The sequence below is a fragment of the Pinus tabuliformis genome, chromosome X, assembly GCF_031772625.1.
Source record: "Pinus tabuliformis cultivar Carrire ecotype Pingquan chromosome X, CPIR1, whole genome shotgun sequence".
NCBI classification, from domain to species: Eukaryota; Viridiplantae; Streptophyta; class Pinopsida; order Pinales; family Pinaceae; genus Pinus; species Pinus tabuliformis.
Genome location: NC_142308.1, coordinates 825,239,161 through 825,255,196, shown reverse-complemented (window position 1 = coordinate 825,255,196; position 16,036 = coordinate 825,239,161).

Sequence of the window (16,036 nt, the reverse complement as noted above, 5' to 3'; positions counted from 1 at the left end):
TAGATCACCTTCATCAACATTGGAGGATAAGAATTGACATGAGTTATGTATTGGTAAGAAACCCTCTCTTTCACATCTGAGGGTATTTGTCTGTGATGCATATGTACATGTTCCAAAGGAGAAAAGAACCAAGTTGGATAGTAAATTTGAAAGGTGCATCTTTATTGGGTATAAGGATGGTTTAAAAGGTTATAAGCTTTGGAACCCAGAAACAAGGAAGGTTTTGTACAATCAGGATGTGTGATTTAGAGAGGTGAAATATGTTATTGAACATGAAGTCTTACCAAAGGAACCTGAGAAGATAGAGTTTGAGCTAAAGGAGGAAGAATCAGACTCTACAACAGAACAAGAATTAGAACATGAAGAGCCACAAACTCCAGTTGCGAGAAGATCAGTTTGAGAAAGTGACGCAGGGAAATTCCTGCATACCCAGAATCACAAAAATCCAGTGCATATAGAATACGTCTCAGTAAATGCCCAAATCAAATTTTCAGTACCTGGAAAATTTCCACGGCTTTAACATACAACTCTGTGTTGAGCGCTGCAACTCCACACTTTTCTTTCTGCCTTTACTCAACAGCCTTATATCTCCCCTGCAATTTGATAAAATGACGCAGGTATAAACCCGCCAAACCCAGAACCTAATTTGAAGTGCATATAAAATTCACTTCTCATTTATATTCCAACCGCATGCCAAGTAATCCACTCACTGGCAGTTTCAACTCGTAATTAAATCCCGCTCCACACTTTCTAACTCCATTAAAATTCCCATCTGGAAAATCATAATAATATGAAAATTTCTCTTAATCAATACCCAGAATCTAACATACCTTACGATCTCTACAAATTTACAATTTGCTTTCCACCTTATTCAGATCTAATCAAAAACTGTCGAGGTAAATGGAATTCCCCACGCTAGTTGTCGGATTCTGCAGACTTTTTGAATTCATCACGTTTTCTTTCAAATGCTTTAATCACCTTCAGGATTTGATGCCGTAGCTGCACTGGACCATAATGAAACCCACAAATGAACCAACAGAATCCATAATTCCGATGTGATATTCAATCAGAAATCGGAAATTCGTTGCGATTCAAAGTCGCCTTCCCATCAATGATATGTTACCGCCTCAGATCCGATCTTAATTCAAACAAATTTAATACATATCGCATCCAGCTCCCATTGTAATGAATTGCGATATGGAATGATTCCGATCCGATGCAAAGAATTATATGGACCCGATCTTACCGATGACCAAATTTCATAACATTTTCCTTCCATATTCAATTGTCATACGTTGCGATATGACAATATCTCTCCGATCCGAGCCGGTGGCTATACACAGGACCAATACATCAACAAAGTCAACTGATATAACTCTTAAATCTGTTTCAAAGCTCCAACAGATGATTACGCCAATTTTCTATGTTAATAGCTGTCGCAACACACAAATTCAATCAATGCCAGAATTTATTTAAACACAGAATTCTTATTGTTGAAATGAAAACACAGGTTTTCCCCATTCCTTCGATTTCACAATCATACGGTACTCATATTCCACCATTTGTCATTCAATGCGCGCAAACCATAATTGCATTCAAAGAATGAAACAAAGTCTCGCCCTTTCCTCCGCTCCAAAGTTCCGATCCGATCCAAATTGGAATCGGAAATTGCCAACCCTCGGCGCTAATTTAACACGCTCAACTTCAATCGATCACTGATATTCTTATGATTTAAATCAAAATCATACCCAGACTATTACGAATTCAACCCAATTCACATAAATCCCGCAGCTGGATCTGTGACTATATGGCGCGATTTTGGATCATTTCTCCACGATCTGATGCTAATAATCAGGAGAACCAACGAATTACAAAACCATTTAATATATTAGTCAATCTGCTCCAGGAGATTCACGAAATCTTTCCTGCTTTTTCTTTGTATTAAACTTTTCTCAGTTCGCTACTATTAACAGCGCCAAGATTTCATTAACACAAGAACTCTTCAGCTAAATAAAATTACACACAGATCGCACACCCTAATCAATTGTGCAGACATCAGACTCGAATTTGCACCATTTGTCATTTGAATTGTATAGAATATAATTATGTTCATAATACTCAGAAACAAAACAAACAGAACCTTGTTTTTTTTCCCAATTATTCCAGAAATCAATAACTCTCATACATACTGTCACAATCTCCCTAAAATTTGAGCTTTTCGCTCCACACTTAAAAACTATACACACACCAGTATATCCTTCTCTTGCCTTATCGACCTTTTTTTTATTATGAGCTAATTCAACGAAATCTTCTAATTTTAAAAATTCTAAGTAATAAACTCTCATATTTATTGGCGCTCACACACACCTGTTATAACAAATCTTATCAATAAGATAGACATACTTATTACAATAATAACTAATTATTTGTGAAATCGACCTCCTCAGTAAATTAGATTTTAACACACAGTAATGAAATTCACCCTGTGAAGCCACAACATGTGACCATTCCATCACATTGCTGGCTGGGTCTGGATGCTCCTGCGTCAGACTCCCAAAGTTTAAATTAACCATGATCTCCCGATCATGCATTTCATGCCTGTGTCCTCCTGGATCCCATACTTGGTTTGATAGTTTGTCCTTGATTACTGCTGTTGTTGTTTGTTCCTCAAGTCTTTCGCCTTTGTGCTGCAATGCCTCACTATCTGTTGCTGTCATTTTCTCATATTTCGCTGCTGTTTTGCTTACTCTAATTTGCAATTTTCCATTCCCTTCGCCTGTACTATTTCTTCCAGCCAATCTTCCTTTCTTATTTGTTTTACTAGAATGCTGTAGTATGAGTTTCCACAACTCATCCAATTCATTGTCCCTTTTACTCCTCGTGTGCTGAATACTTTTCTGCTGCAACTGATTGTGTTCTTGAATTAGAACATCATAATCTTTGTGCCAATAATCTTCCATATACATTTCTGAAATGTACAAATACCTTTTCCCAGGTTCTTCTTCCGGTTCCTCATTCATAACTTCATCATTCCTTGCTGGCTTCCTCATCAAAAGATTCGACTTATGCAAATCTACCATCTCATCTGGAAGTTCTCTCAAAAGTTCTGCACCATCTTTACTGGCTGCATTGTCCGCAATAGCTGTCTTTAGTCCTCCTACACTCCGGCTTGCTTCAAGATCAATGATTTTCAATGACTCAGTGTATCCTTTGAACTCAAAAATTCTTTTGCCATCCTCCTTATTCTGCATATGACTATGAGTAGTCATTTCTTCAACAGTCTTCAATAACTGTTTGTCTTTCCTCAAGTCAATATGACCTGCAAACACAAAACAACCTTCAGTTTTCAAAATACAATACCTTCCATTTTGTTTTGATGCTTCAATCACCAATCCTCCATCATAGATCTTTTGGATTTCAGCGGATCCTTCTTGCGGTGACTTCAAATCAATATGAATTTGCTCTAGTTTCCTGAACTCGTTCATCAGCTTGCCATTCAACCTCTTTTGCAATAGCTTCCACTTCACCCTTTTCTTCAGTCTCCACCTGTATCTTCGATCTTCACTTATCTTTCTTTGTACTACCAGACCAATTTCTGGTTCTTCATTCTGTTGCCAGCTTCTACACTTCTGCAATTTAATGCTTTCCCCATTCTCATGTAGCTGATCATTCCTTCCAAATTTCTGGTTACTTCCACATTCATCTTGCTGAGTTAATATTTCTGTCTCTTTTATGCCTTTGAGGACATAACCTCCTTGCTGCTTCTGATCTTTCATCTCACCTTCATATAATCGCTGCTCAATTTCTCTGATTTCAACATCATATTTAGTAATGTTGTCTTCCGCACCTTTTCCTCCATCAGGTTCTGTAAGCTTTGTTTTTCGTTTGGGTTCCTCGAGTAATCTTTCCAAGAATTCTATCTCCTTGTAAAATCTCTCCAGTAGATCATCACAATTTTCCTTCTCAGCTTCATTCTTTTCCTGGCATTCTTCCTAAGTTGACCTGCTTTCCACATCATCATATTGTAAGCATCTTTCATCAATTCCATTAAACAAATTCATTGGTTTACCTTTTTGTAGTCCCACTATGGAATTGTCTTCAGGCTACTGGTCTATATCAACCTCATCTGACTGTTTCATACCAAACAGGATTTCATCTATGAACTCCTTCTGTTGCAAATGATCAACACCTTCTTCCTCTAAAAAGGATTCTTCATCATACTTTACCTCAAGAGCTTCATTCCTGGTTGTGACAATTTCAATCGACTGTCCATCATTCTCTGCATATCGTGCAAACATACACAAACTGTAAGAATCAAAATCACAAGGCTTCATTGCCTCACCTGCTTCCTTTGTCAACATATCTTCAAATTGTTCTGAACTCTGCCAGTAGTCCATGAGATCTTCAGCTGACCTCTCATTATCCTCTTCTCCCAACATTTCACCTTGTTCTGGTCTGCAAATGGAAACTTCCAATTCTACCTCTGCTTCTCTGAGTTTCTCTGATTCCTCTTGAGCACTCAATATCTGCTCAATCTTTCTCAATTCTTCTGCTATCTCTAACTTCACTTGCTGATTTCTCCTTTCTCGTAGCCTTGGCCACTTTACTCTTTTTCTCATGGTCCAAACACTTTTCTGCAGCATCTTCATCAATATTCCAATCTGGAAATCTATCTCAGCTTTCTCTCGGTCAAACTCTTTTTGACTCATCTTCATGCCACTTGCTTTGGCATCTTCCTTTCTGCTGTGGCTTCCTTGTGAACTTCCGCTATGACTATCTGTAGTCATTTCCTGCTCCTCTCTTTCCATGAGCTCCTCGCACCTCTGCAACAAGCCTCTGCAACAATAAGTACTTCTTACTGCAATCTTACCTCACTAAGCTCTCCTCACTCAGTCTTTTGGTAAGCATGATCCCCTATCTGGAATCTTCTCCTGAGCAACACCTTTGCTCTTCTAGGCTTCTGCAATCTCTCACTCTCTCTTTCGAAGACACTTCAATTGTCCTCTCTGTCCAATCTCTTGTTGGAATCTTCAGGTTCACTGCCACTTCTGCTTTTAAGAACGCATCTGGTTCTTCTCTCACGGCTTCCCTTGATTTATATTGCTGCAGTCTTCACTCTTTCTGATTCTGTCACCTCTGCTTTGAATGGATTTCCTCACAGCTGCAATCTCGTACTAAACTTCATTCAGAAAACAAACATATTCAATTTCAACAGAGCCAAGCTCTGATACCAAAATTGACGCAGGAAAATTCCTGCATACCCAGAATCACAAAAATCCAGTGCATATAGAATACATCTCAGTAAATGCCCAAATCAAATTTTCAGTACCTGGAAAATTTCCACGGCTTTAACATACAACTCTGCGTTGAGCGCTGCAACTCCACACTTTTCTTTCTGCCTTTACTCAACAGCCTTATATCTCCCCTGCAATTTGATAAAATGACGCAGGCATAAACCCGCCAAACCCAGAACCTAATTTGAAGTGCATATAAAATTCACTTCTCATTTATATTCCAACCGCATGCCAATTAATCCACTCACTGGCAGTTTCAACTCGTAATTAAATCCCGCTCCACACTTTCTAACTCCATTAAAATTCCCATCTGGCAAATCATAATAATATGAAAATTTCTCTTAATCAATACCCAGAATCTAACATACCTTACGATCTCTACAAATTTACAATTTGCTTTCCACCTTATTCAGATCTAATCAAAAACTGTCGAGGTAAATGGAATTCCCCACGCTAATTGCCGGATTCTGCAGACTTTTTGAATTCATCACGTTTTCTTTCAAATGATTTAATCACCTTCAGGATTTGATGCCGTAGCTGCACTGGACCATAATGAAACCCACAAATGAACCAACAGAATCCATAATTCCGATGTGATATTCAATCAGAAATCGGAAATTCGTTGCGATTCAAAGTCGCCTTCCCATCAGTGATATGTTACCGCCTCAGATCCGATCTTAATTCAAATAAATTTAATACATATCGCATCCAGCTCCCATTGTAATGAATTGCGATATGGAATGATTCCGATCTGATGCAAAGAATTATATGGACCCGATCTTACCGATGACCAAATTTCATAACATTTTCCTTCCATATTCAATTGTCATACGTTGCGATATGACAATATCTCTCCGATCCGAGCCGGTGGCTATACAGAGGACCGATGCATCAACAAAGTCAACTGATATAACTCTTAAATCTGTTTCAAATCTCCAACAGATGATTACGCCAATTTTCTATGTTAATAGCTGTCGCAACACACAAATTCAATCAATGCCAGAATTTATTTAAACACAGAATTCTTACTGTTGAAATGAAAACACAGGTTTTCCCCATTCCTTCGATTTCACAATCATACGGTACTAATATTCCACCATTTGTCATTCAATGCGCGCAAACCATAATTGCATTCAAAGAATGAAACAAAGTCTCGCCCTTTCCTCCGCTCCAAAGTTCCGATCTGATCCAAATTGGAATCGGAAATTGTCAACCCTCGGCGCTAATTTAACACGCTCAACTTCAATCGATCACTGATATTCTTATGATTTAAATCAAAATCATACCCAGACTATTACGAATTCAACCCAATTCACATAAATCCCACAGCTGGATCTGTGACTATATGGCGCGATTTTGGATCATTTCTCCACGATCTGATGCTAATAATCAGGAGAACCAACGAATTACAAAACCATTTAATATATTAGTCAATCTGCTCCAGGAGATTCACGAAATCTTTCCTGCTTTTTCTTTGTATTAAACTTTTCTCAGTTCGCTACTATTAATAGCGCCAAGATTTCATTAACACAAGAACTCTTTAGCTAAATAAAATTATACACAGATCGCACACCCTAATCAATTGTGCAGACATCAGACTCGAATTTGCACCATTTGTCATTTGAATTGTATAGAATATAATTATGTTCATAATACTCAGAAACAAAACAAACAGAACCTTGTTTTTTTTCCCAATTATTCCAGAAATCAATAACTCTCATACATACTGTCACAATCTCCCTAAAATCTGAGCTTTTCGCTCCACACTTAAAAACTATACACACACCAGTATATCCTTCTCTTGCCTTATCGACCTTTTTTTTATTATGAGCTAATTCAACGAAATCTTCTAATTTTAAAAATTCTAACTAATAAACTCTCCTATTTATTGGCGCTCACACACACCTGTTATAACAAATCTTATCAATAAGATAGACATACTTATTACAATAATAACTAATTATTTGTGAAATCGACCTCCTCAGTAAACTAGATTTTAACACACAGTAATGAAATTCACCCTGTGAAGCCACAACATGTGACCATTCCATCACATTGCTGGCTGGGTCTGGATGCTCCTGCATCAGAAAGAAAGCAGTCTGAAAAGTATAGTCCATTTGATTTCTGTTCAAAATTTTCTTTATCTATTACTAATGATGATCCCAAAACTGCCAAGGAGGCAATAGATTCAGAGGATGGAAAACTCTGGAAAGAGGCCATGGTTGTTGAAATGACATCTTTGGAAAAAAATGAGGCTTGGGATCTGGTGGAGTTTTCGACTGTAAGGAAACCCATTGGAAGAAAATGGGTCTTTAAGAAGATGAATACAGAAGGAAAGGTAGAGAAATACAAAGATCGATTGGTAGAAAAAGGTTATTCGCAGGTGTTGGGAATTGATTTTGGTGATATTTTTTCCCCTGCTGTCAAGGTAGCTTTTATTAGATTACTTTTATCTATTGTTGTTTCTTTTTATTTTGAGATAGAACAGATGGATGTGAAGACAAAATTTCTTCATGGGGATTTGGAAGAAGAGATCTACATGAAGCAACTTGAAGGCTTTGCGGTGAAGGGAAAGAAAGAATTGGTATGCAGGTTAAAAAAGTCTTTGTATGGGTTAAAATAGTCACCAAGGATGTGGTATCAGAAATTTGACACATATTTATAGGGACTTGGCTTCACCAGAAGCAAAGTGGATCAGTGTGTATATTTTAAATTAATTGGTGATCGTGTTATTTATCTGGTCTCGCATGTGGATGATATGTTGCTGATTCGAAATAACAAATAAATTATCCATGATTCGAAGACTCGATTGTCCTCCAAATTTGACATGAGGGATATTGGTGCTGCAAACTAAATTTTGGGCATGGAAATTAAATGAGATCAGGAAAATAGGAAGCTCTTGCTAAACCATAGGATATATGCTGAGATAATATTGCAGAGGTTTAATATGCATGATAGTAAACCGGTGAAGTTTCCTATTCTTGTAGGTGTAAATTTGTCTGCTGAAAATTGTTCCAAGACACATGAAGAGGAAGAGGACATGTCTCATGTTCCATATGCAAGTGTGGTCTGTAGGCTGATGTATAAAATGGTCTGTACTAGACCAAACATTGCACATGCAGTGGGAGTATTGAGCAGGTTTATGCCAAAACCAGGGAAGGAGCATTGGACAACAATGAAGTGGGATTTTAGGGGTTTGTGTGGACCTAATGATTATGGTATGTGCTACTAAGGAAGACTAGGATTGGACAAATTTTTGGAAATCTATGGCTTTGTTGATGTAGACTGGGTTGGAGATCTAGATCAAATAAGGTCTACAAGTGGGTATGTGTTTAACCTATTTGGAGGAGCAGTCAGTTGGATGAGCAAAAGAGAATCCATAGTGACACTTACAACTATAGGGGCAGAATACATGGAAACCACTCATGCAAGCAAGGAAGCGGTTTGGTTGCAAAGATTGTGTTCAAGTATGAGGTTAGTACAATGAGCTATAAGGATAGACTGTGACAACCAAAGTGCAATTATCTTAGAAAAGAATCCTGCTTATCATTCAAAGACAAAGCACATTGATGTTTAGAATCACTTTGTGAGGATATGATTGAGGGAAAAAAGGTATTGCTGGTAAAGGTGGACACTTTGAAAAATGTTGCAGATGCATTGATGAAGTCTATGAGCATTGAGAATTTTTCTTGGTGTAGAGAAATAATGGGCATTGCAGGGTTGGACCAATGACTGAGCTCTTCTATGACCCCTTATGTAGAAAATAAAACAAGAAGTGGGAAAATGTTGGGTGTGTGTTATATTCTTTCCACAACTAGTCGCATGCGCGGGGGGGAGGGGTAGCTCCCCTTGTTCATTGTGCTAGGTGTAGTAGGGGGTTGGTAGCTCCCCTACACGGGATCCATGGTAGTGCCCTTGGGAAAAAATTCTGTACCCTATATTAAGTGGGCAGACCTACCTATGGTTTTGTCCATGGCTTTTGCACATGGTTTTGGGCATGATGGTTTTATGCCCATAGTATTTTGTAGATTCAGTCAAGGGAACTATGGTTATGTTCTAATCCAAGGTTAATGGATTGAGTTTTATGAATCCTTCGACGTGTATATATATGTATTGTAACATTGAAATGAATATAATGAAAAATCAATCTTGTATTCCTGGTTTTGGGATCCAGAGGAAAATCTTTGTGTATATCTGTTTTATGTTTTATGCTCTTGCCATTGTTTATTTTCTGTTTTTAGAATTCATATGTAGGTAATTTCTGTACAGGGTTAAAACCTATACTCCCAAGTTGTCTCTTCTAGGTTGAAATGTTTCCATTGAACTTTCACTTGAACTATGTTTCTATTTCGAAGTGTGATTATCCTCAGGTCTAGAATATGTAGAGGTTCTGCCAAGAAATCTCTCTCCGTTTTCTTGTACAACATTTCAATCAATCATATGAGTTGATTCATGTACATATTTCTTTAAAAAATATACATGAAATACATTATGATTTTTTATATTCGCTTAAAGAGAAAGTTTATAGGGCACTAGTCCAATCCTTACTAACACCTTTCTTGTAAAACATTTCAATCAATCATATGAGTTGATTCATGTACATATTTCTTTAAAAAATATACATGAAATACATTATGAGTTTTTATATTCGCTTAAAGAGAAAGTTGATAGGGCACTAGTCCAATCCTTACTAACACCTCAAAGGGTCCACAGTACCTGGGTGATAGCTTGGCATAGTTTACAATTCTAAGTGTACTCTTGTTTGGTTACATTTTCAAGTATACGTGATCACTAAAATTCAATTTCTTTTGAACTCTTTTCAAATCTTCACAACTCTTATGTCGATCCTAAGTTGTTTTCAAATTTTTCTTTACTTACTACTTCTTCCATTTCCTTTAACATATCTGAACCAAATACCAATCTATTTTCAAGATGATCCCAACTTAAGGGTACTTTACATCATCTGCCATATAATACCTTGAAAGGACTCATTTTCAAAGAAGTATGATATCCATTATTATGGGCTTAGTGGGTTTATCCATGACATACATTCTCATCATATATTCTAAGACCTTATTGGTTCTTTCTATTTGACCATCATTCTGAGGATGATAGGCTATGCTAAAATTTAATTGTGTTCCCATTATGTCAAATAAACCCTTACAAAATTTAGAATTAAACTTTGCATCACAATCTAAAATCATAGTTTTGGGCATACCATGGAGTCTAAAGACCTCCTTCATGAATATTTTTGCTATGTTAATGGCCTTCAAGATATGTTTTACAGGAATAAAATGTGTTTCTTTACTAAATTTGTTTATCACCACCATAATAGAGTCATGTTGTCTCCTAGATTTTTGGTAAATCCACAATGAAGTCCATAGATATTATGTAGAATTTTTCCTACAAATCAGCTAGCTTTGATACCATGTAGAACTTTTTCTACAAATCAGCTAGCTCTGATGCCATGTAGAAATTTCCCACCTATAGATCAACCTGGTAATGCAATGTACTAAAGAAAAACACTTGATCTACTTCTACAAAAAATTTAGTGGAAGCTTAATCAACCATGAGCAACATCAATAAGAACACATATAACTGATATGGAGAAATCAAACACACATAACACAGAAGACATAACTAGGGGAAAGCACCATCGTAAAACCCCATCTCTGTATTATCATACAAGTGGAAATATAGTCTGGATTACGCAAAGCCATAGCTCAGAAGCTATCCATCTCTCAGTACAATCCCTCCGCTGCTCATAGACAGTCAAAGGCTTCTCACAAACCTTCTCCTCTACCCTCCAAGCCTCCTATTTCTATGCACAGTTTTTCTTGGGGTCCAGTGCTGCCACCTGTGTGAATTGGCCTCTTCACACACTCACTAACCTCTGATCTAACTGCACAAACTTGAAGGAGTTAAATCCTCATCATGGATGAGCTTCCTTTATAGGAAAAATATTCATCCAACTGATAGTACGTTGTCCCTTCTCTGATCTCAAGTGGGTCTCTGACAGAAGTAACATGCATCAGTTATCCATGAGTGAATACACAGTTATCTGAAAATAACAATTGTCACATGCATGCAAGCATCAACAAACTGTGTCTCATTAATTTAACAACTTGTTAAATTAATCTAACTGAAATTAATTAAGTTAAACTAAGTCAACTGATCCTCTCAATATAGAACTCATCCTTAATTCCTCAATCAGTGGAGCAAATCAAGGGCACACTCCCCAATCAGTGGAGAAATTATTGCATGTTCTCACAAAGACTTCAAGTTTGATTTTCCTTAACTAATTAACTCATTGAGAATTAATTAATTAATATTCAAACTGCTAGTAAGACCAAATTCGAATTTTACTTCCTATTTTAGACCAGGGACTGTCTAAAAATAGGAATCCAACTTGAATTGCTAAAAATAAAACTTCTATTTTTTGCACTTCCATTTTTCATTCCCTGTTGCCCAATCCAGCACTGATGCCCAAACTGCTATTTTTAGAAGTGCTATTTTTAGCAATTTCTTGTTGCAAATTTTCAACACATTATCTCACATTTCCAATCTGGAATGGGTAAAGGTTGTAACAACCCGGCTGGAGCTAACCAGCCATATATTGGGTATTTAATGCCTTCAGAGCAGCACGTAACTTAGCCTGATAACACGGGAACATGCAAATATTATTTAATGCCGAATTTGCCCGCTCTCGTGTTATCGCGTTAAGTCGCGTGCTACTCTGAGAGCATTAAATACCCAATATGTGGCTAGTTAGCTCTTACCGTAACAACCCAGTTGCATGTTTATGGGAAGTCTTAACCTGTTGACATTCCAAGCACTTGGATACATATTCTATCGTTTCTATTTTCATGTTAGGCCATTTTTTTTCTTAACACAATTATTAGCTTCTAGTAACTAGGATGCCCAATGGTTGGCTTCCTATGCAATTCATCTATGACAAATATTTTCAAAATGGGTCATTAGGAAAATAATTTCTATTCTTGTACATCAACAACTCTTGTTTGTTCACTGAAAAATTACTCTCTCTTTCATCTACCAAGTCTGATTTCTAATTTTTTTTCTTTAGTTTCCATATATTCTTTGATCAAAATCTACAATTGTTTTGATATTTTCTACCAGAATGGTTTGCTAATAACTTGCAGAACTAGCATAAATATGATTTAATGTTTTTCTCAGAGCATCTACAATTTCGCTCTCCTTTACCTTAATGTGTATGATTTCAAAGTCATATTCACTAAGGAATGCAAGCCATCATGCTTTCCTAGTGTTCAGATTTGGTTGGTAAAATAAGTACTTGAGACTGAAATTATCAAATTTTAGATGGAATTTTCTCCCTATAAGATAATGTCTCCACACTTTTAGAGAAGGAATGATAACTACTAGCTCTATCTCATGTGTGGCAAGTTCTTTTCATGGTATTTTAATTTTTTTTAATTCATAACTTATTTTGTGACCTTCTTGTATTAGAACTTCCCCTAGACCTTCCTTATAGGCATTAGTACAAACTATAAAGTCTTTGTTGGGATCAAATAGTTTCAATATTGGAGTAGTAGCTAAAAATTGTTTCAATTTTTCAAAGTTATCCTGACATTTTTTATTCCATTCAAAATTTGTTCCCTTCTTTTTCAAAGAAGTGATTGACTATGCTAGTTTGGAAAATCTTTCTATGAATATTCTATAATAACCAATAATTCCCATAAAATACCTGATATCAGCTACATCCTTAGGCACTGGCCACTCTATGATATCCTTTATCTTTTCATGATCCACAACAATCCCTTCTTCAAATACCACTTGTCCTAATTAGTGAATCCATTTATGGTAAAATGAACACTTGCTAAAATTAACAACATATAACTCATTTTTCTAAGTGTTTGAAGAAGAATTTGCAAATGTCTATCATGTTATTCTTTACTCTTTGAGTAAAAAAAAATATCATCTATGAATATAATGAAAAATTTGTCTAGAAATGGACTAAGCACACTATTTATTAGACACATGAAAGTGGCTAATGCATTAATGATTTTGAATGGAAGTGCCATGAACTCATAATTTCCATACTATGTCCTAAATGTTATTTTGTGAATATCTTCATCCTTTATTATGGTTTGATGGTATCAATATCTTAAGTCAAATTTTGAGAAAATTGAAGCTCCCTTGACTTGGTCAAACAAGTCATCAATCCAGGGAACATGATACTTGTTTTTTATGGTCATTTTGTTAAGTTTCATGTAATATATACAGTCTAAGGGTTCCATCTTTCTTTTTAACAAATAAGACTAGTGCATCTCAAGGTGGTACACTAGGTCTTATATGCTTTTTATCTAACAATTCTTGTAGATGTATTTTCAATTCCGTTAGTTCAGGATTACTCATTTTGATGGGGCTTTAGATACCGAAACTGCTCCAAGAATAAGTTCAATGGTAAAGTATATATCCCTTCTTGGAGGAAGTCTTGGTATTTCTTTAGGAAATACATCCTTATATTGTTCCAATATATGATATCCTCTAAAGATGGTTTCTGATTACTACTAGAAAGATCTTCAATCTAGACTGAAAACATTTGACATCCTTTTTTAGCACATTTCTTTAACTGTAAGACATAAATTTTCCTCACAAAAATGGATTTTGGAACTCCTTTGCCTGAACATTCCTCCCTTTCATCATTTATACATGTAAGGTACTTTTCTAAATAGTTTAATATTACGCTATGTGGTTCTAACTAGTCCATGCAAACAAGGACATCATAAGGTCCCAAATGAAGAATGTTCAAATTTATTTAGTATTCATTCCATTAAGATCTATTGAACAATTCTTACTTATTTCAATAAATTTTCTTTTAGCTCCTATGGCCAATTGTACTAACTAGGGTTTACTCTACTTTTACTTTTTAAGTCCATCAATTGTAGCAGGGGAAATATAACTTAGAGTAGAACCAGGGTCAATTAATACAATGGACTAATAGCTTATTTGTATTCCATCCATCTCCACACTAATCCTTGGAATATTGCAGGCAACATCATTAACTGTGGATTCTTCTTACATATTGTTTAGTGTTGTTTTTCTATTGAAAGGATTTTATGGATAGTGCCTCCACAAATGGTTCTCATTGCAGCCCCAACACTTGATTGGTGGTCTAGATGATTCACCAAAGTTCCAATTTCCCATTCCTCCTCCTCCCACTTTTCTATTCTAAAATTTTCCATTCATCTATATATCTTCTATAGTCTCCACCTCAAATGCTTTTGAAAGTGTTGGAATAGACAAGTTTCTTAAATCCTTTTTTCTTAGCATTGACATTTTCATTTTTCTTGACCATCCAACTTTTAGAATTATCAATTTTTCTATTTATTCTTGTTGAAACACATTTTTCATTTCTTTATCATTTCATCCATGGTTTTTGGATTGTCAAATTTAATCCTCTCCCTATATGAAAAAGGCAAGAAACTAATAAAACTTTTCATTTTTTCCTTTTCTATTTTCAAGTATGGTACGTACCTCAAAAACCTCATGGATTTGTTCACAAATTCATCCATGGTTGATTTTCCCAATCTTAGCTCATGGAACTCTTTGGGCTTCTTATTGAAGTATATTTCTGTTGAGTATTTTTTTTTTTGAAATTCCTTTTCAAATAGTTTCCATTGTCATATTTTTGCTTCTAATTCTCTTTATGGCTGTATTTTCCTCCCACCATAAGGTTTCTTTACCAATTAGATGACATGTAGCCAATATGGCCTTTAAGTTGCTAGGGTAATTGTAGACCTCAACATACTATGACATATTTAGAAGCCAAACTTTTGTCCTTTTCCTCAGATTCTCCATCAAATTTTGGAGGCTTGATATTTTTAAATTCCCCTTGCAAATGATATGTATCCTTTTTCTTTTTAGACACAAAATTACTACTACTAGAATTTTGTTCTTCCCTCTCATCAAACTTAGGTGTTTGAATTTCACTAGAAGTTATAAACTTAGTTCTATCAATAGATTCACTTCAATCTTTTCCTATGAGTTTTTCCAGCTTTCCTATTGCTTCTATTTCCCTCTAATCTTTTGATTATGTAACCATTGACATCCTATTAATCATATTTTTCTTTAGACATTTTTTCTTGATTAGCTTTAACATTGTCTAAATCTACATTCAAGCTACGAACTACTTATAGGATTTTCGATTCATGATTATCTGTAATACTAGTTTCTCTTCCCATAATTCCCAACTCGGTATTATGCTCATTTCATTCCCTAAGTGACCTTACATAAGTCATTTGATTGTTATCTTCAACCTTTCTTCATATTTTGTTAGCAGTTATTTGATTAGTTATATGTTACACAGAATAATTTTTTGAGTTTAGGACCCACAAAAGGCCCAATGTTGTAACCTACAACTCTGATACCAATTGTAATGAACGTCATTAAACACACCTAAATTTTTTTAACTAAATAAAGTAACTATGACTACTACCTTTCACACCCCTCTATTTATACAACTGTAGTTTTTCATTAAATGTTACTTTGTAATATTTTCCAATGCTTAATTTGAAAATTTTCTAGTTCTCTATTTTCATTATTTGAGTACAAGATATTCCTTCTAATACCATACCTTGTTTGTACTTAGATCCACACCTTCCTAATTACATCTTCACATAAATTTATGTTGGTGTAATTCCCAATATACACATTATTTGACTTACCAAGGATTTCTTTCCCTTTTTACTATATATGTAATA